Source organism: Hypanus sabinus, chromosome 8 (assembly GCF_030144855.1).
Source record: "Hypanus sabinus isolate sHypSab1 chromosome 8, sHypSab1.hap1, whole genome shotgun sequence".
NCBI lineage: Eukaryota > Metazoa > Chordata > Chondrichthyes > Myliobatiformes > Dasyatidae > Hypanus > Hypanus sabinus.
Window position 1 is genome coordinate 71,243,998 of NC_082713.1, and position 20,292 is coordinate 71,264,289.

The window sequence follows — 20,292 nt, forward strand, 5'->3', positions numbered from 1 at the left end:
TCAGTGAACAAGAAGCAGATCTATAATTTATCTCTGATTTTAAGCAGAGACTGCAGGAAGACAGTTGAGATTGTCTTAGAACACCAATTACCAGACCCTTTATTGGTAATGGACATATCAGAGTTTTTCACAAAGAAAATTAATGCAGAGTCAGGAACGAAAGGAACAAAAATAATGAATAAACATTTAGTTAGCGATGGAATCAAAGAAGATTCTGTATAAGGATAGAACAGAGCAACTGAGAGAATTTGACTAACATCATACAACTTATAAGAGTAGGGGTGGGAGGTTTGTTACTTAAAGCGTATTGGCTCTCAATTGCATCAAAGCTGATCTAAATTTCAAGACCCTTTTTTTCACTGTTTCTGATAGCATATCATATGAAAATCTTCTAATCTCAGGAATGGAATCTTAACCTACTGAAAGAACAAAAACTTCTAGCTTTGCACCACCTTTGATTTCTGTCCCTATTTCAACATCATACAGGAAGGATTTGTGACTCATTCAACACAATCATACCCTCACCCTCATATGCTCAGTTCTAATCAACTAGTTCCAAAATCTGGGCCTCTATACCTCCTCTACAACTGGATCTTTGATTCCTCAATGGAAAACCAGTTTGTGCAGATCGGAAATAACAACTCCACCTCACTGAACGTCAACACTGGTGCACCTCAACGGTGTATGCCTAGCCCACCGCTCTGCTCTCTCTCTACTCATGATTGTGTGGCAAGGTACAGCTCAAATGCCAGTTATAAATTTGCCAATGATAGAACTATTATTTGCAGAATTTTGGATGGTGGCAAGGAGGCATACAGGAGCGAGATAAACCTGCTGGTTGAGTGGTGTTGCAGAAACACCCTTACACTCAATGTCAGTAAAACCAAGGAATTGATTGTGGAATTCAGGAAGCAGGAGTTGAGGGTACACACACCAGTTCTTATCGACGGATCAGGAAATGGAAAGATTGAGCCCTTTCAATTTTCAGGGTATCAATATCTCTGATGATCTTTCCTCAGCCAAATATTTTGATGCAATTACAAAAAAAGAAATGACAGTAGCTATATTTCATTTGGAGTTTGAGGAGAATTGATAGATCACTGAAGACACTTGTAAATTTCTACAGATCTACTGTGGAACACATCCTAACTGGTCACATCACCGTCTGGTAAGGAGAGGCCACTACACAGGATCAGAAAAAGCTGCAGTAAGTTGCAAACTCAGCCAGCTTCATCATGGCCACTAGCCTCCCCCAGCATCAAGGACTCATTGTGCATTGCTGCCATCAAGGAGGATGTACAGAAGCCTGAAGACACACACTCAATGCTTAAACAACAGCTTCTTCCCCTCTGCCATCAGATTTCTGAATGGATAATGAACCCATGAACACTACTTCATTATTTTTCCCTCTATTTTTGCACTACTTATTTAATCTATTTTTTGATTTTATATACTTATTGTAATTTATAGTTTTTATTATTAAGTATTGCTATCTGCTGCTGCCACAAAACAACAAATTTTACGACATATGCCAGTGATATTAAACTTGATTCTCAATGGTTTCCTGACAACTTGTAACCATTTCACTTCATGAGTGAATTGGCAGGCAATGTCAAATTTCACTGGCATCAAGAGCGCAGTTTAATCAATCTCAAGACGAGTGCAATGTCTCCTGTTCACTGGGGAGACAAAAAATGCTCACTGACCTTTATCACCCTATTTTTAGCACCACCACATCACTGACTTTCTCCTAATCTCCACCCTATCACACGCCTTGCTCTATCTTTCATAGCCACTTCCTCATTTTCTGTATTGCTTAAAACTTGTTTAATTTGTATATTTTCCCAGTTCTGATGAAAGATCATCTAACTAGAATGCAAACTCCTTCTCTTACTACAGCTGCTGCCCAGCTTGCTGGGCATTTCCAGGACGCCTCGTTTTCACTTCAGACTTACAGTTTTTGCTGTTTTTGTTTTTGGATTGGTTACGCCAGTAACTTGCAATGATTCTTACATCATAACTCTGACAAGCCTCAAACATAGTTAATTGGCTGTAAAAGCAACATTGGTGGATGTGAAGGACATGTTTTTCCTTGTTTCTACCATAGTTACAGTACTTCCTCAAGTACATTGACGTTAGCTTCCCCCATAACCTGTCTATCTTGAGGTTGGGTTAGGGCTGTACAGCTCACATGCCACAATGTTGAATAAATGTTAGTATATGGTACAAACTAAAATTTCTTGTCTTTTGCTCAGTTACTACTGCATTTTTCTGAGGGTACGCAAAGAAAACCCTTGATGAAAAGACAGACAAAGCTATTTTATTTCACAGCAAACAAACACACAGCAAAGCAGTAAGAGTCAGATTCAGTTTAATTCATACCCCTTGTCCAAGATACAAATTAACAAGCATGCCAAGTTTCTCTACAGCAGGGGATCCATCTGATTCCTAATTATATCCTGCGGTTAAACATAGGATTTTGCTTAAAGCTTACACTTCAAACTTTCCATTAAAGAATTTGGAAGTAGTAAAATTAGTCAGCTCCATCTTGGGTACTAGTCTCTATAGTATGCATGGCATCTCAAGGAACAGTGTCTCAGAAAGGCAACGTCCATTATTAACGACCCCCATCACCCACAGCATGCCCTCTTCTCATTGTTACCATCAGGAAGGAGGTAGAGAAACCTCAGTGATTCAGGAACAGCTTCTTCACCTTTGCCATATGATTCCTAAATGGGCATCAAACCCATGAACAAACACTACCTCAGTTTTTCTCAATATATATTACAATTTGATTTGCACTATTTTTAATCTATTTAATATACATACATACTTACTATAATCGATTTACTTGTTTTCTTTCTATATCATCATGTACTGCTCATGCCAAGTTAATGCATTTCACAACACATGCCGGTGATAATAAACTTGATTCTAATTCTGATTGGCATTCACCTAGCAATGGATTTCACAGCCTATGCTTAAGATTGCTAGTTCAATAAAGCAACAAAGATCCTGCCTGCATCTAGCATCTACTGGACCTTGCACAATCTTAATGCCAGCACAGATCATGGACATCTGAACACCATGTGTATCAACTGCCAAATCTGACTAACAAATTGATAATTTATAATACTTGCAAAACAAAATCAGAACTATGCCTGTACCGATCAATTCTCACGCTTGGAGGCTGGATCTTGTTTCTCATGTTTTATATTAGTACCTGATTCAAATCCAATTTAAAAAAAATCTATCTTAAAGGAAAATGAGATCTACCTGCACAATCTCTGTAATTATCCCACCAGAATTTCTATACATGCAGGGGAGCAGTGGGGCCCAGCAACATGCAGTCAATCAACATAAAATATGCTGGAGAAGCTCAGCAGGTTGAATGCATATCTGGGGGGTGGGGGAGGAACTTCTGATGTCTTGATTTGAAACCACATCAGGACTGAAAGAGAAAGTTGCTGTTATAAAAAGCAGAGAGGCAGTGGTGAGACAGGAATCAGGTTGTGGTAGGTACACAGAGGAGGGTTGGAGCTAGGAGACATGATAGATAGAGACAAACAAAAAGATGTCAGATTGAGCTAACTTTGGGTTTTGGAGGGTGACGGTGGAGCAGTTGATATTGTATGATAAGTAGAAACAAAATTTTCCTCCAGATCGTTTGTTGCACCAAACTCCAAAATCTGCAATTTATTGTGTCTCCAGTCTGCAAGGATGACTTATCATCATTTCTGAGATTATGAATCACACATACATGGGCCATGGGTGACTAAGATTGCTAATGCAGAACCAGTACCATTTCAGCAGTACTTAAAGGTCAAGCAACTCCAGCAATGGGAAGCCACCTCATGTACATCTCTTTGAGCAACATTATCTCTCCATACAGTAACCCACTGCAAATTATTCCCAAACCCAATGTCTATCAACTCCTCCCTCCTTGACCACCAACCTGCTATCTCACCCATCCACTAGCCCTCTCCAATGCCATACTGACCACAGATCTCCCATTGATCCCTCTACTGATCCTAAGCCAATGGCACTATAATCCAAAATTCTTGCCCCCTAACAAGTCCCACCAACAATTACAAATGTTGTACATGGTTAGTCACTTCAAACTGCAACAAATCTTATCCATTTGAAATACTGGCATAACTGTATAGCAAAAAAATCCCAAGGTGGTGCACCAGAATTAGACATTGAACCCAGACAATAACCAAAAGTTGATCATTGGGTTATCAAAAGCATTTTAAAAGAGGAACGAGAAACAGGCACACTGAAGGGTTTATAAAGGAAATTCCACAGTTCAGGGCCTTAGTAGTTGAGGGAAAATCCAATGGTGGATGTTTTAAATTCAGAGATGTGTAAGAAGTCACAACAAGAGGACACACAGATCTGAGGGTTATGTTACTAGAGATTACAGCGAAAGGATGGATAAGATCAGGAGCATTATGAGGAAAAAATTTTTTTAAATTGTTCAAATAAGAGCATGACCAAGTTAGCAGATGCAAAGATTATTGATAGAAGCTAAGATAGAAACAGGCAAGTTTTGGATACTCGCGTGTTTAACTTCAGATTCAATAGAATTAGCAAAAGAAATGTGTCTGAGTGTTAAATTCACTTATGCTAGTTTCAAGACATTCACATACAACTTCATGCACACTGTACTCAGATTTGTATAGATTGAGTGCTATATTTTGTGTCAAAATGCACCACATACAGAGCACTGCATGGCATATGGATAGGAATGCTTTTGAGGAATATGAGACAAACACAAGCAAATGGGACTAACTCATGCATTCAACTTGGTCAGTATGGATGTTGAACATAATCATGTCAGCCATTTCACAATTCTATCATGACTAAACTTGCATTAAAATTGTTGACGAGGCTGCAATGTTGTTGAACCATGTACATAAAAATATTCTTTTACATCCAATATCATAGTTCTTCATCACTATCACTTTATTAGGTACACCTGTACCTCTACTTGATAATGCAAACACCTAATTAGTTAATCACGTGGCAGTAACTCAATGCATAAAAGCAGGCAGACACGGTCAAGGGGTTCAATTGTTGTTCAGACGTAACATTAGAATGGGAAAGAAATGTGATCTAAGTGACCTTGATTGTTGGTGCCAGATGGGGTGGTTTAAGGATCTCAGAATCTGCTGATCTCCAGGAATATTTTTTGCCCAAGTCTCTAGAGTTTAGAGAGAGTCATGTAGAAAACAAAACAAAAAGTGAGTGGCAGTTCTGTGGGTGAAAATGTCTTGTTAATGACAGATATCAAAAGAGAGTAGCCAGGCTAGTTCAAGCTGACAAGAAGGCAACAATAACTCAAAAAACCATGCTTACAACAGTGGTGTGCAGAAGAGCATCTCTGAATGCACAACACATTGAACCTTGAAGTGGATGGGCTACAGCAACAGAAGATCATGAGTGGCCACTCAGTGATCACTTTATTAGAAACAGGAGGCATCTAATAAAGTGGCCATTGAGTTTATATAGGCTCCAAGGGTAGTCATAGCCAAAGAGTGGTAGTGGGAACGAGCTCCCACTGCTAAACAAATGCTCTTCATTGCGTGCATCTTAACCAGCTCCTGACAACCAAGTCCAACTCCTGGCCTTCACGTGTGGTATAGTTCTTATGCCCAACAGAGTTGTTCTCACTGACAGGAGAAGGGGCAAAGGCGGACCACTGGCACTTTAAAACCAGTTGCTCTGGGCAGATAGGGCTCATTAACAACAGATGGTAGCTCACCTAGGAGAGGGAAAACTCTGATTTCAAACCTCTGCTGCCTTGCAGCTATACCCACTCATGGGAAAGGCTCTAGGAGTAAACCCCGAGGAAAAATCCGGAGTTAGAGTCCCAAAGCTGGCTGACTGCTGTACCCAGCACCGGCATGGCAACTCCTGTGAAGCTGCTGATACCAAACCGTATCGACTTCCGTCGTTCCTTTGGATCTGTCATCAGCATGGAGAGGGGGTCCCACTGCATGGGCAACAGACGGATCTCCATATCAACTCTGCCTTGGCTTGTGCCCTGGAGAAGCCACTCCCAGTGACTACCAGATGCACAGCACCCATAGTTGGCCGTGACCGACAGAGGCCACATGCGCATGCAAGTTTATGTACCGAAGTGGTGAGTAAATCCTTTTGTGATGAGTGAAAGAGAGCTATCACCGAGAGAAGCCAATTTGTAAATACTGATACTTACAGGTCTCTCATTGGTTGTAATTGTCAATGCAGTATTTAGATAAAAATTAAATACATCATATAATACCAAAGGCCATCTTTCCAATAGTAAAGCAGCAAACATACATTAAACAAACCTAGCCATAACAGATAATCCAACAGGCAGCATGAGTAGAGGCAAGGAGATGGTTGATGTTTCAGATGAGACCCTGCATCAGGTCTAAATCAGAACAATATAAATAACCCATTTATGTTGCTGCCTGTTTGAGTGCAATGTTCAGTATTCTATAGCACCAGATGGCTGCTGTGAATTGAAACCACAACGTCCCAAACTGAATAGCTGAGTATGCCCAGTTCCTTTTTGGTTTCAGTATTACAAAGCACTCCAAATTAACCAAAATAAAAATGGGTCATTTAAAACAAATGAAGAAAACCAGAGGCCCATATTTGCTGCTTAGGCTAGCTCTGTGGAAGGTGGGAGCAAAGGAGTGATGCGGGGAGCCTCAGAGACCTAGAGTTTGGCCCAGTGAGTACAACTCCAAAATTCTGCTTTGCTCTAAGGAAGTTGGCAGCCTTCTGGCAGACTTAGTGGAGATCACAATGGGCATGGCAGGAAGGGGAATGAAAAATCTAGATCCATACCTTTTCTGAAAGCACCAGCTGCCTGTCATAGAGACAGCTTGAACAGGCCCTGCAACTCACTGAGTCAACTGACCATCAAGCACCCATCTGCACTAATCCCATTTTACTCTGTTAGTATCCTCATTAATTTCCCCAGATTCTTCCACTTTCCTCCACACTAGTGTCAACTTACATTGGCCAATTAATCCTGGGACATGTGAGGAGAGTAGAACACCCAAGGGAAACACAGGCTGTCACAAAACTGTGCAAACTCCCCAGAGGCAGCAGTTAAATCACAGAATCACTGGAGCTGTGAGCTAGCAACCCCACTAGTTGCACCGTAGTGCCACCCCACTGCCGAAAATCCCCTGGCTGTAAAAGACATCATCAAACTCCAACATTGAACATTGATAAGACCAAACCCTCCCTGCAGCTTGGCTGCAGACAGAGGTTACAGTAACGATGAGCTCAAGCAGATCACGAATGGTACAGGAAGTACTCACCCACTCATGTATTTTCTCTATGGTGGGAAGGGTTTTAAAAGAAAGATTTTCTTCCAGTCTTATATCACTTTTTATTACATGTTGATCAATGATGTTTTAAAATGATGATGTATCCATTTGTTTAACATAACATTTCTTCCAGTTTGGACACACTTCACAATGGGCAGCCTTGGCTTTCAGGCTGACACACTGACCCAGCTCAATCCATGGAGTGATTGATGACTGGAAGGAGATGAAAATAAATTCTGCAGAATCATGAGCGACACTTGCTGTGAACAGCATCTTCCCCGTGCTGTGTGTAACCTGTTCTGGTTCTGCCCTTAATAGAGCAGCCATGTTAATGGGGGAGAAGACTCCAAGTGCCAGCAGACCAGCTCCTGCTCCACTGAATTTCAGGAGCAGAGTTCATAATGCACTCACATTCTGTTTTATATTTTTATGCATTTGAACAGGGCTGAATTTTTACCACATGGATTCCACAGAAGCCCTCAACCTTTACTGAAGAACACTGTGCTCCCAGTAACATCTTATTCAGGGAGTGACAATGTAGTCCAGATCTGAGGAGGCTGAACTGGAAGTGTGTCAAAACCAGAGAGATATCATTTCATTTTTAAGTTACATGGGATGTTGCAGAAGTCATAAAAACCAAACATTTTAGATGCTAAGAATTGATTTTGGACAGAATTCCCAAAACTATAGCAAAATTAATATCTAGAACCAGTACAGGTTTTCACACAGAGCTAGTAAGCAACAGTGAATTCATTTGAGGTTCAATTTAATGGGCCACTGAACTTATCTCTGACTGAAAAGGTATAAAAATAATTACGAAGAAATTATTAATTTTTTTTTGCAAAATATAATGTATCCTGATTATAAATTTGATGAAATCAAGCTACAAATCAAACTAGCTGTCAGCTATTAATGACATTTATTGTTCATACTTATAATTATCAGAAAGGATTGCATACCTGGGTTTTGGCCAAATCCTACAAGAAACTATAATTGCAAATCAAAACTTTTATTTTTAAAAATGAATTAAATTAATAGATAGGTAATTTTGCAAAAAAATCATTTCAGTCTGAACAATCAGCATTTTGCTTCTAAAATAAAAGCATCTGGGTTAGTGTCTTCCCTCTGCCTTGCTGACCAGGGACAACCACAACAAGGGGTGGAACATTGTGCTTCTCCTATAACCATTGACAAGAGAAATAAACTTAATATACATCCATTTCCTGTAAAACCTTAGCAACAGCTCTTCAGCCTGCATTGACACAACTTCCAGTACATCATGGCTCTCTCTCTACTGCGTGGGACCTCCAAAGCATGGTTACACAAGAGGGTACAAAGTGGTGGACTCAGCCAGTTTCATCATGGGTACAGCTCTCCCCACCAGGGGCAACATATCAGGAAGACAGCATCCAATGTCAAGGAATCCCACCATCTAGGCCATGCCCTCTCCTTTGTGTTGCCCTCAAGCAAGAAATAAAGGAGCCTGTAGATCTACATCATAAGGTTGAACAACAGTTTCTTCCCCACTGCCATTAGGTTAAGGTCGACCTGAAATACCTTGATAATACCCCAGACTTTATACCTTCTTCTGTCACTCCATCTTGCACTAATGTTACCATGTTTATTTATTCAGTTATGTTAATTTAAATTTATGTTAGGTTATGGTTGTCCCTATCATGTAATGAATTGAGCTGTTGCTACAAAAAGCTCACTTTCCTGGCATTTATACCCTGTGCATGTATGCCATTGATAACGAGGAACTTGAAAATTAGTTTTCCTCTGCCACCATCACCTGCACCTTTCTTTCTTTTTCATTGAATCAAAATTCAACACTGGTTCCAGTTCAGAAATCATCAAGCTATCCAAAGCACTGAACACAACAGCACTGAGTCACAGATCTGGGTGGGCCAATTAAGTAACAAGTTCTTTCTCAACTTTCTAGCAGTGATTGTTCCGTTTAGCTAAGTAGAAACCTGTTTTGGCATTCTCACCCACTCCCTTACCTAGAAGTAAAGGCCAATGCAATGCAGCATTGGCTGATATCAGCAAAGTTTACACAGAACAGGGTTAAGTCCTTGGTACACCTGATCAGTTCGATATCAAATGGTGTACTTGCCCAACAGGGCTGTGACAACTGTTGTTTTACATTAATGACTGACATTCATTTAAAACCTCATGCAGAACAGATTTTGCTCACAAATCCAACTGGCATGAACAAGAAAACATTTAAAATGCAATCCCTCCATCCAATTCCTGGGCGGATGGATGAAAGGATACCCTACTTCTGCGCAACATTTTACAATCAAGGCTATCTACAGCCCACTTAGTTTCAGAAAATCTGTTTTAAGAGGGCAGCACACAATCCGCAAAGAACCTGATGTACAATCTATTTAACATTTTAAAACTTTATTTTTAGAAAACCATTAACTTATTTATTCAGTTAACTGAAGAATAAAATAATTCACTGAGGAATTTTATACAAGTGCATAAAAGCTGCAAACCAGAATCTCAGCCACTGGAAAATAAAGCCATTCTCCCTGTGACCATCCTTGCTTTCAGCCCTATGTTGCAAGACATAAATTGGTACTCAAAGAGTAGAGTGTTGCCACCCAGGTTTTGGTTAATAAATGATAACCATGTAAGTACCTCATTTTAAATTTAAGAAGTGATTCAATACTCAATAAGTAGAAATACTTTATAAAAAGGGAAATTTTGGTTGACACCTTTGTTGAATTGAGGATTTAACGAAGTGAGTGAGTAAAGCAGAACCAGTGGAGGTAGTGTATTTGGATTTCCAGACAGCATTTGATAATGATGTCACATAAATGGCCACTCCACAAGATAAGCATGCACAAGGTTATGGTATTCTGTATTGGCAGGGTAAGTGTGTGGCTAACTATGAGAAAAAAGAGCTGGAATAAATGGACCATTTTGAGATTAGCAATCAGTAACTAGTAAGGTCGTAAGGGATCAGTCTTGGGGCCTCAATTCTCGATGATCTATAATAATGATTTAGGTGAGAGGATGCTGTGTATTTTAGAGTATTTGCTTATAATACAAATGTACTGTAGGTGTGTTAAGAAGTTATGAGAGGTATATAAAATATCTTATAAAGGGATGTTGATAGGTTAATTGAATGGGCAAGGAATTGGTAGATGGTCTCTAACGCAGAAAAATATGATGTTACCCAATTTTGAAGAAACAATGAAAAATAAATAATTCAAATGTTATCATAAAATGATGTCATACCAGAAGACCCAGGGAACTGAGAAGCACAAGAAGTTATAGGTAACAAGCCACTGGCAAGGCTAACGGCGTGTTTGGCTTTATGGTAAGGAGTATGGAGCAATGAAGAAGCAAAACGTTGATTTTGAGTGTAGGCCATTTAGCCTGCAAGTTTCATCTGCCATTCAACAAGATCATGGCTGATCTAATCAGCACACCTCACTCTACCCCTTGACACTCCCATGTAGTTTAAATGTCTGACAGCTTTTGCTTTGATTAAAGTCAACATCACCTCCTCCATGGTAAGTAAGAGAGCATCTGGAGATTTTGGTCTTCATATTTAAGGAAGGATACACTTGCAATGGAGGCAGTGCAGTCGAAATTCACTTGGTTCTATCTCTCCTGAGATGAAGAATTAATGTCTGAAGATAGATTAATCCTTTTGAGCCTGAACACAATGGAGTCACAAGGAATTGGGCATTAAGGATGGTTCAAGATAGTTTTAGAACACCTAATTAAAATGGAGATGATGAGCAATTTATTTTTGTTCAGAAAGTTGTGAAGCTTTGGAATTCTCTGTCCCAGATAACTGTGGAGGTGGTGACATTGACTTTAATCAAAGCAAAGGTTGTCAGACATTTAAACTAAATGGCAGTCAAGGATAACAGCAAAAGTGTGCTGATACTGATCAGATCACCCACGATCTTGTTGAATGGCAGATGAAACTAGAGGGTGAAATGGCCTACACTGATCCTGTTCCTTTTGAAATGTGTGATCGTTTCAATCTATTCTTTTGTTTATTTAATGCTGTTTTGATAGAAATAAAGACATTAAACACTTGATCTAGAATTCACATCCACCATCCACATTTGCCTTGCAGTACACTATTGAGGAAAGGGACAAAGAGACTTGACATTTCATGGACACTGACTGGTCTGCAAAATGTTTGCAACATTTTCTGTTACCATTTCAGATTTCAAGCATTTGCATTTTTTTTTCATTTTCAGTGGAATGAAAGGAATTGGGCAGTCAATTGAGACAGAATCATTTGCTGGCCCTTAGAGAATGTCCTGGCAAATGGGACTGACTGACCTGCTGTACAAGGAGCTGCTAAGAAGAGTGAGAATCTTGAAATAGAGTTGGATGTTACCAAGGACAGGCATGATGGGGTGCACAAGATTTGGCTCAGGACAGAATATGAGAAGAGATGGCAGAGTTCTAAATAAATGCAAGATTACCAGTTACCAAATGCCAAGAGTGGCAGTGCTGACCAGGACAATTTTTCTACAGTCAGAAGGTACAAAGGTAAGAATAAAATTCCAGCTACACAGCTGTGAGGAAGATTTGAAAGTGGCAGACCAGTGAAGGAGAGAATCCATCTGATGAATGGAAAACAAAATGTCAGATAGGTTACATAGGATGTAAACTGTGCTTAGATAGGAATGGAAGTGAAGAACCAAAGACAAAGGCATTAAAGCTCTCCTGCATTCAACTGGAATAAACTGATCCAAACCTTTTGTGTTGGTTGACAAGAAGGAGGTGGTGGCCTGTTTAGAGCTGACTGTAGTCAGCTTTCATTTGGAATAGATAATGGATAGTTTCAATGAATAATGTTTTTGACAGGTTATATTATCTCACATTGTTTTCAATTTATCAAGTACAGGGAAGTGAAATCATGATGCAAAAAATTCAAAATACTCCAAGGGCACTGGACTGGAAGCCTCAACCTAACTGATAACTTTTGAGAAAATGGAGCTTAGAACTGGAGCCTAAAGGGAAAAAGGAGGGTTTTATTTAAAACCACAGCCATAACAGTGGTTTTAAAAAAGCGGTGCCAGTTTATAAAGAAAATCTTTCACCATGTTGGTGGAACTGAGTCTAGGGAGCAACTGTTAATTTAGTGGGATGGGAGGAAGTCAGATGGACGAGTGGTGCTGTAATTGATCTAGAGAATGGTAAGAAGACAGCTAGAGTGGGGCAGTCTGAAGAAAGTTTTGCCAAATAGACAAGGGATATATGGTGGTAGAAGAGATGGCTGAGCGAACATTGTAAACTTGGGGCAGTACTCCTTAAGCTCCTTGTACATGGAGTTGATGATAAAGGTGGAGGCAGCATGGAAAAGAGACAGGAGTATGAAGAAACAGCTGAAAAGTTACGTTTGGGTGATCCAACTTGAATTACTCATATTTACATATTTACTCATATTTACCAGGCTGCCAATTCATACATAAAGGTTCACTTGTTAACTATGCCATGGTACCTGAAGGTTATAACCACCTGCATCAGCACACCCACACAAAAGGATCACAAGTTGTTAAAAACTCCATGGCATTTATTTTCCAGAGTCAGACTGCAGAACACTAAAAACAGAAGCAAGAATTGCCTTTGTAACAAAAACATAATACAGCATATACAATGGATTTCAGCTAATTGGGGCAATTGTTTCTTTTTGGGACAGAACTTAAAGAACAAAAACTAATCAAGAAAATAGCCAGGATTCCTTTAATTTATTTGGGACACTATGCAGGAGACTGTTGCCGAACTTTTTAACTAGCATCAATTGCATGCACTTGTGTGGCCGTTAGACATTACACCGTGCTTAGAGCAAACAAATTTTAAATAGTGTGAGTTGTGTTTATGCTTGTGTTCATAAAGCTGTGATTTTTATTACTGATAGCTGGAGAGAAGCAATGAGACAATTTTGAACTGTTTTGCTCACTGTAGTTTCAAGCATTCAGGAGTGGAGATGCCAAAAGCAGTCGAGAGTGAAAATGAAACTATTTCACTTCTTCAAAAAGTTAGGAACTATGAAGGATTTGAATGTATCAACAACAATCTTGAATGTTACAATGAAAATCAAGATATGGAGGATGCAAACATTGAAAGCATTGTATGAAGGCAGTCCATTATCTGCACTAGGTGTCTGTGCTGATTTTGTTTGCTTACAGTCAAAAGAACATGACAGCGTGCACCCTGATGAATTTCTCCATTGACAACTATTAGGAACTACAGTTTTAGACAATAGACAATAGACAGTAGGTGCAGGAGTAGGCCATTCGGCCCTTCTAGCCAGCACCGCCATTCACTGTGATCATGGCTGATCATACACAATCAGTACCCCGTTCCTGCCCTCTCCCCATATCCCTTGACCCTGCTATCTATAAGAGCTCTATCTAGCTCTCTCTTGAATGCATCCAGAGACTTGGCCTCCACTGCCTTCTGGGGCAGAGCATTCCACATATCCACCACTCTCTGGGTGAAAAAGTTTTTCCGCATCTCTGTTCTAAATGGCCTATCCCTTATTCTTAAACTGTGGCCACTAGTTCTGGACTCACCCATCAGCGGGAAAATGCTTCCTGCCTCCAGCGTTTCCAATCCCTTAATAATCTTATATGTTTCAATCAGATCCCCTCTCATCCTTCTAAATTCCAGTGTATACAAGCCCAGTCGTTCCAATCTTTCAACATGTGACAGTCCCACCATTCCAGGAATTTACCTTGTGAACCTACGCTGCACTCCTTCAATAGTAAGAATGTCCTTCCTCAAATTTGGAGACCAAAACTGCACGCAATACTCCAGGTGGGGTCTCACCAGGGCCCTTTACAGCTGCAGGAGGACCTCTTTACTCCTATACTCAATTCCTCTTGTTATAAAAGCCAACATGTATAAAAGCCAGCATTTTATAGTACTGCAGCAGCATTGTTAGTGTTCCAATTTGTTCTGTATTTCATTTAAATATATTGGTTATTCAGTTAATTAGTACTTTATCATTTTTATATCTTTTTAAACTATTTTCATGAAACTTTGACTAATTGAGGTAGCCACTTAATTGGGCCAAAAAGTACTGGTCCTGATGTGTCCCAATTAACCAGAATCTACTGTATTCATACTTAAAACAGCTTCAACTGTTTTGGGATCCTGCAGTTCAATAATACATGAACTCCACTCAAAGGTTAAATCAAAATCATCAGTTTGGTCTTTCAATGGACTTGGAATCAGCTTCTCCTGATTAGTCTCTATTAGCAGCAAGCACCTTTCATATATCCACTGCCAACAATATGGCACTTTCAGTAAGGTCAGGTGATAACTGTAAGCAAACAAACCATCCCAAGTACACCCACTGCCTATGACGGCACTAGTGGAAGAATTATATGGATGAAAGATATGGAAGTAACGTCTCTTTGCAATCCTATTATTGTACAAATGGTTCTCTGTATGTTTCCTGTAATACCTTTGAGTCAGAATTCTATCTCTGGAAATAGGAATAAAATCAGTTTGGAAAGAGGCTTTCCAAAACCCAATGATGAGCTAGATAAAACACAAGTCCAAAATTAATCCTAACTGGAGAAAGGGAGGGAACCAGAGAGGGATGTAAATGCACCCATTTTCTGTCTCTGGACAATGATTTGATATTGATTATCTGGTACCACTGGCAACCACCGGGGCCAAAATGCTGAGTGAAGCTGACTTGGAAAGGGAGTGAAATGGACTATAGCGGGGTATGGTGAGGCCAAATGGGGAGCCACGAAGGTTGGCAGAGCAAATAAGCAAGCTAAACAAAATGTGATCCAAACCAATACCAAACAAAGCATCAAATACTCCTTTCCCTCCCTGTTTCAAAGAAGTGGAATATTTGGACCCGAGAACACAATAAAGCTTCATGCCATTCACCAAGAAGAGAGAATCTGCTGAAAAAAACACCCATCTCTGTGTTCCCTCTGTTCTAAACACAGCAGCACAATGGCTTAATGGTTAACAAGCAAGATTATGGGAACATAGGCTGTCAGTAGAGAACAGTACAACCAAACAACTGAAGTTTCTACACAACACGTAACAGTGAGTGCTAAACCAGATTTTATGCTAAAACTCTTCTTTTGGACAGTATACAAAGAGTCTGATCTGTTACTTCAAGTGATCAGTTACCTCAGGAGGCAGAGAGTTCCATGCCGCTGCTTGTATCCATGTATCTGTTTGTGCAGGCAAATAAAATTCCAGTCAATCGTAAAGAAACCACACCTGTGAAACAGCAGAACAACGAGATGTGAAACCCTACTCCACACTGTCTCACAACACCAAACAGGGAAGTTAAGCAGTTCCTCTTTTAAAACTCGTTTTCCTCTTTGTCCCAAAAGTTTCTTTTCAGTTTGTTGACGGCTGACAGAAATGGCTGAATGAGGAAAAGAAGAACTACAAGTTCAACTGCCTCTGCATGCTGTTTCACTATGACTCACGCACAGGCACACTAGACGTGCATACATAGAAGGAAGCCAGTTCTGGGTGAGGTACGCCTACGCACATCAGTCACCCAATGGTTGCTCACGGCTTCTTATGCAAATTCCTGCAGGTGAGGGGGATGACATTTCTCAGTGACACACGGCAACTGGGAGCAAGTTGAAAAATAAAAAGCCTGGGCATACCTGAATTTCAGGCCCAACAAGTGCAGATGACAACGGCCTCTCGCTCACTCTCTCTCTCTCTCTCTTCCCCTCTCTCTTTCTATTGGCTTGTTCAAGCGTCACTGCATGTGCTCAAAATTGCTCAACTCTCTTTCTCGTTCCACCCACCCCTTGTCGTCAAGTTGAAATTATTTAAAAAATACATATGAAGGGAGTGGCAGCAATAAGATATGATAGCAGGGCAAAGCCTCTTAAAGGGGCAGTGCTCTCTGCTAATATTGCAATGTGTCTGTAACTACAGGTTATAGGTGTTTGTGATATTAACAAAGAAATTCATATCTACTGACAAAGTGGGTAAAGAAAGCAGCATGAAAGCTTTCAATGTTTTGAGGTATAGTAGCTGGTGTTTCAAGATTAGGATTAGAGAAGTTTGAATCTAATTATTCTGTTATATGATGTTAATACCCCTCTACATACCCTTTAGTGTACTGATAAGGACCCTGTTTATCCCTCTCTTCTTCTTCTTAGCCCATCAATCCTACTGAGGCATAGGCTGCCAATAGCAACTCACCAGAGTCCCCTGTCCTGGGCTAGCCTTACAAATTATTTCCAGGTATAGCCCATCTTCAAAAAACCTTCCTCTCCCAGCGCTGAGATCTTTGGAGCTTCTGATGGCGTTTCTGTAGCACTGGGTTTTTCTGGGATGGGGTTGCTAGCCCCATGTCCAAACCTCCTTTTGCAGCCAGGCTCGGGACCATTCATGGCGTAGTGACCTCCCTTTACAGTGCTGAAAAAGCCTTCATTTTCCAGCTAGCCCACAGCAATTACAGATACTCGTCACCTTACAACAGGGTTCTACTACTGACAGCTGTTCATAACCCAAATGGTTCGCAAGGTGGAACTGTGGCTGCTTGGTGTATGTAACAAGGGCTACATATATTTAAATCAGCATGTTTAACACAACCATTCAGACGTTGCCATAAACAGAATTCCCACATGGCAGGGGATGCCTGCAGCTTTGCAGCAATCGACAAACCCAGCCTGTTGGTCTTGTTCATACGTACAGACTGTCCACAAGATGGGTATGATAATCTGGGGAAGACCTGCATGTCATTAGACCTCTAAGCCGTGAAATGTAATGTTCCAGGCTTCAGGTATGGTGGTGAATGACCTGAGCTTCAAGGTCATCCAAAGTTATCAGTTCAGTTTCAAACAAGGCTTTTTTAATTCACAACACACACACAAAATGCTGGAGGAACTCAGCAGGCCAGACAGCGTCTGGTGAAGTGGAGGGGGAGACATTACTGGAAGTTTAAGAAATCAATGTTCATGCCATCAGGTTGGAGGTTACCCAAATGGAATACAAGTTGTTATTTCTCCAGCCTAAGTGTGCCCTTGTCCCAATTGTGGAAGAGGCCATGGATTCCCCCACCTTTCAAACAGACTCCTCAGCTTTTTTTCTCCAGTCCTGCCGAAAGGTTTTGGCCCAAAACTTCAGCTATCTCTTTTTTCCATAGATGCTGCCTAGCCTGCTAAGTTCCTCCAGTATTTTGTGTGTGTGGCTCAGATTTCCAGCAGCTTCAGATTTTCTCTTGTTTGGTTTTTAATTCACACATAAGATATGGTTATCTGTGGCAAGGTATGCAATTAATGTCCTTCAATGCAATTAGAAACCTAGAAAATGCAGTGGCGAGCCATTTTCTTGAAGCACTGCTGATATGGTGAAGGCAGTTCTCCAATGCTCTCACATAAGAAATTCAAGGATTGTTACACACTGGTGCTTAAAACATTTAGGCTTCCAAGTGCTACATTTGACTACAAGGGAAACAGTGACCTTTTTAAAACTTGGATATGCTGATTTGGTCCTTTTCAGAAAGTGCAGGTCACAGTTTTGGGAAGTGCTGTTAAGGGAGCTATTGAAAGTCACTGCAGTGCATCTTGTAAATGGGGGTGCCATTGAGCATTGGTGGTGGAGTAAGTAAGAGATGCTTAATGTCAGCACCAGATCAGGGCTTGCTTTGTCCTCAGGGCAAACTGTGTGCTACCAGTCTGGTTCTCGTTGTGGTCAACCAAGCAAGATAAGACGACCCTATGTTACATTCCTGTCTTATGGATCTTAGGTACTGCAAGGGTGCTAACGTCAGGAGATGTGTAACTCACTGCAGAATACCAAATGTCTGACCCACATTTGAAGCCAAAGTATTTGTTCAGATGTTCTTAGTAAGTTGCTATTCAATGATGACTCCAGGATATGAAAGAATATGAGTAGGTTGATATTATATAAAAAGGTAAATGTTTAGGTTCTTTCTTATTGGGGAAGGACATTGCCTTGCACTTATATGGCATGATATTAATAGCCATATATCTACCTAGGTCTTTAGTAGATCTTGTTACAGGTCGGCATACTTTGCTGGTATCAAATCAAGGAGGACAGAGGGAACATGGGAAAATAGAGTTACAGACAACATATATGCCATCATCTAAGCCATCATGGCTATTCAAAGAGGTGATGTGCTGCTGAGAGGACTATTCATCAGTAATAAAGGTGGGAACCCCTGTTTTATTGTGTTCCTGACTGAAGTGTGTTGGAAGGTGAAAAATTGTCATCTCATAAGACCAACATTCTGACTCTTGCCTCAAAAAAATGGTGCTCTTGGCTTAGGTTAATTTTTTCCACAAGCTGTACTGGCAGATTCAAGCTAGCTAAACCACCCTCCGAATAAGGCTTTACAAAAGTCTGCAATTAAGTTTGATAATACTCTCCTCAAAAATGTCTGGATCTTATTAAAACATTAGAAACACTGTATCACATAATAGTGAATCATTTGATTCCTAATTAAGTCTTCTACTCCAAGCACCAATAAATTAAGGTTGTGTTTGCAGTATTATGTTCTGTTCTAGGCACCACACCTCATGATATCTTTCTACCGGATGGTTAGGGTAGATGTTCACCAAAATGGCGTCAAGACATAGAGTGCTAAATTAGGAAGTTTACACATATGCTTTTTATTATCTCAAGTGTAGTTATTCAAGGGATGAACGGATAGAGGTGTTTTAATATGATGAAAAGACTAGATAGAGTAGATATGGAGTAAGTATTTCCTGTGGTTGAATTGCTACACAGAGCAGGGAGCCCACCAGGAAATTAGAGGTGGTAGGAAATAGTTCATTGCATGAACCAAATGAAATTCAGTCTTTCCCTCAAAATATTATGTACAACCGTTAAGTCAGCTTAAATTTTTGAGATGTGATTGATAAACTTTTACAAAATAATAGATACAAGGACAATAGAACTAAGACAAACAGAGTTGCAAAATAGATCAGCCAAACTGAACTGAATGGTGGAATAAGCCACTAAAATAAAGAGTCATAAAACATGGAAACAACCCTCCGAGTCCTCATTGACCATCACACACCCACTGACAATAAGCTGATACTTATCCTGCTGTATATTCCCCATATCCTCATCAAATTAAGATTTATTCAAATTCACACATACATCAAAACATACAGTGGAATGCATCGTTTCCATTAACAACCTGCACACCAGAGGATGTGATGGGGACTGCCTGCAGTGTCACCACATTAAAAAAACAACAACAAGACAGTAACAGCAAAACAAGCCCATTCCCCATCCCTCCTGCGCTTCTACCTACCCACCCACCCACTCAGACCTAGGCAGCCCTCCAACCCCAGGGCAGGCCTCCTGTCCTTGTCCCCGGATGCTCAGATTCATAGACATCAGGCCTCCAACTTCAGACTTCACCCATGATGCTGATCATAGGTTTGACATTAGGCATTGACTTCCCAACTCGTATGGACCTCTACATAATTCCACCAGATTCTACTACTCACTTAGGCTTACTAAGGACAGTTTAGCTTCATATCTTTAGGAAAAAGAGACTGCTGAACAAACTTCAGAAAGGCAGCACTGAAAAGTTCAAGATTGAAGCTGTGTTGCTGGAGCCAAAAGGCAGTAGTTCTACCAATTGTACTTCTCTGAGTTTGAATATCAAACCTCATTTCCCAGGCTCCCAAAGCATGATCCTGCAGAAAATTTCATGAAATTAACATAACTTATATACAAACATCTTAGAGGTAGAATTTCACCTCTAGGATAATTTGATGCTATGATACTCAGTACAAGAAAAACTGCTAACAATGAAAACCATTGCTTTCTTGCCCAGCTCAGCTTGATCCCAACCTCTAATCATCAACTTTACTGAACCAGTATGAATCTTCCATTTCCCACTCCAACTATAGCAAGTTTCTCTGGGTGAAGTGCCTACTTCAGTAGGCAGCTTTGTTTACCATGAACCAATTAGGCAATACATATT

General features: G+C 40.3%; 1 protein-coding gene across 3 annotated transcripts in view; it reads right to left on the bottom strand.

Annotated features, from left to right (window-relative positions):
- Positions 1-20,292, bottom strand: part of elf1 (E74-like ETS transcription factor 1) — a 293,475-nt gene that overhangs the window by 162,328 nt on the left and 110,855 nt on the right. Inside the window, exons 1-2 of one of the 3 annotated variants that reach the window (XM_059977320.1) lie at positions 15,977-16,045; positions 15,483-15,575 (exon numbers count right to left, since the gene is read on the bottom strand). The exons of 1 other annotated variant lie outside the window; for it this stretch is intronic. The gene's annotated coding sequence lies outside the window, so the exon portion shown is untranslated. Of the gene's footprint in view, positions 1-15,482; positions 15,576-15,976; positions 16,046-20,292 lie in introns of those variants that run through there. One more of the 3 variants, XM_059977321.1, reaches the window with a different exon arrangement.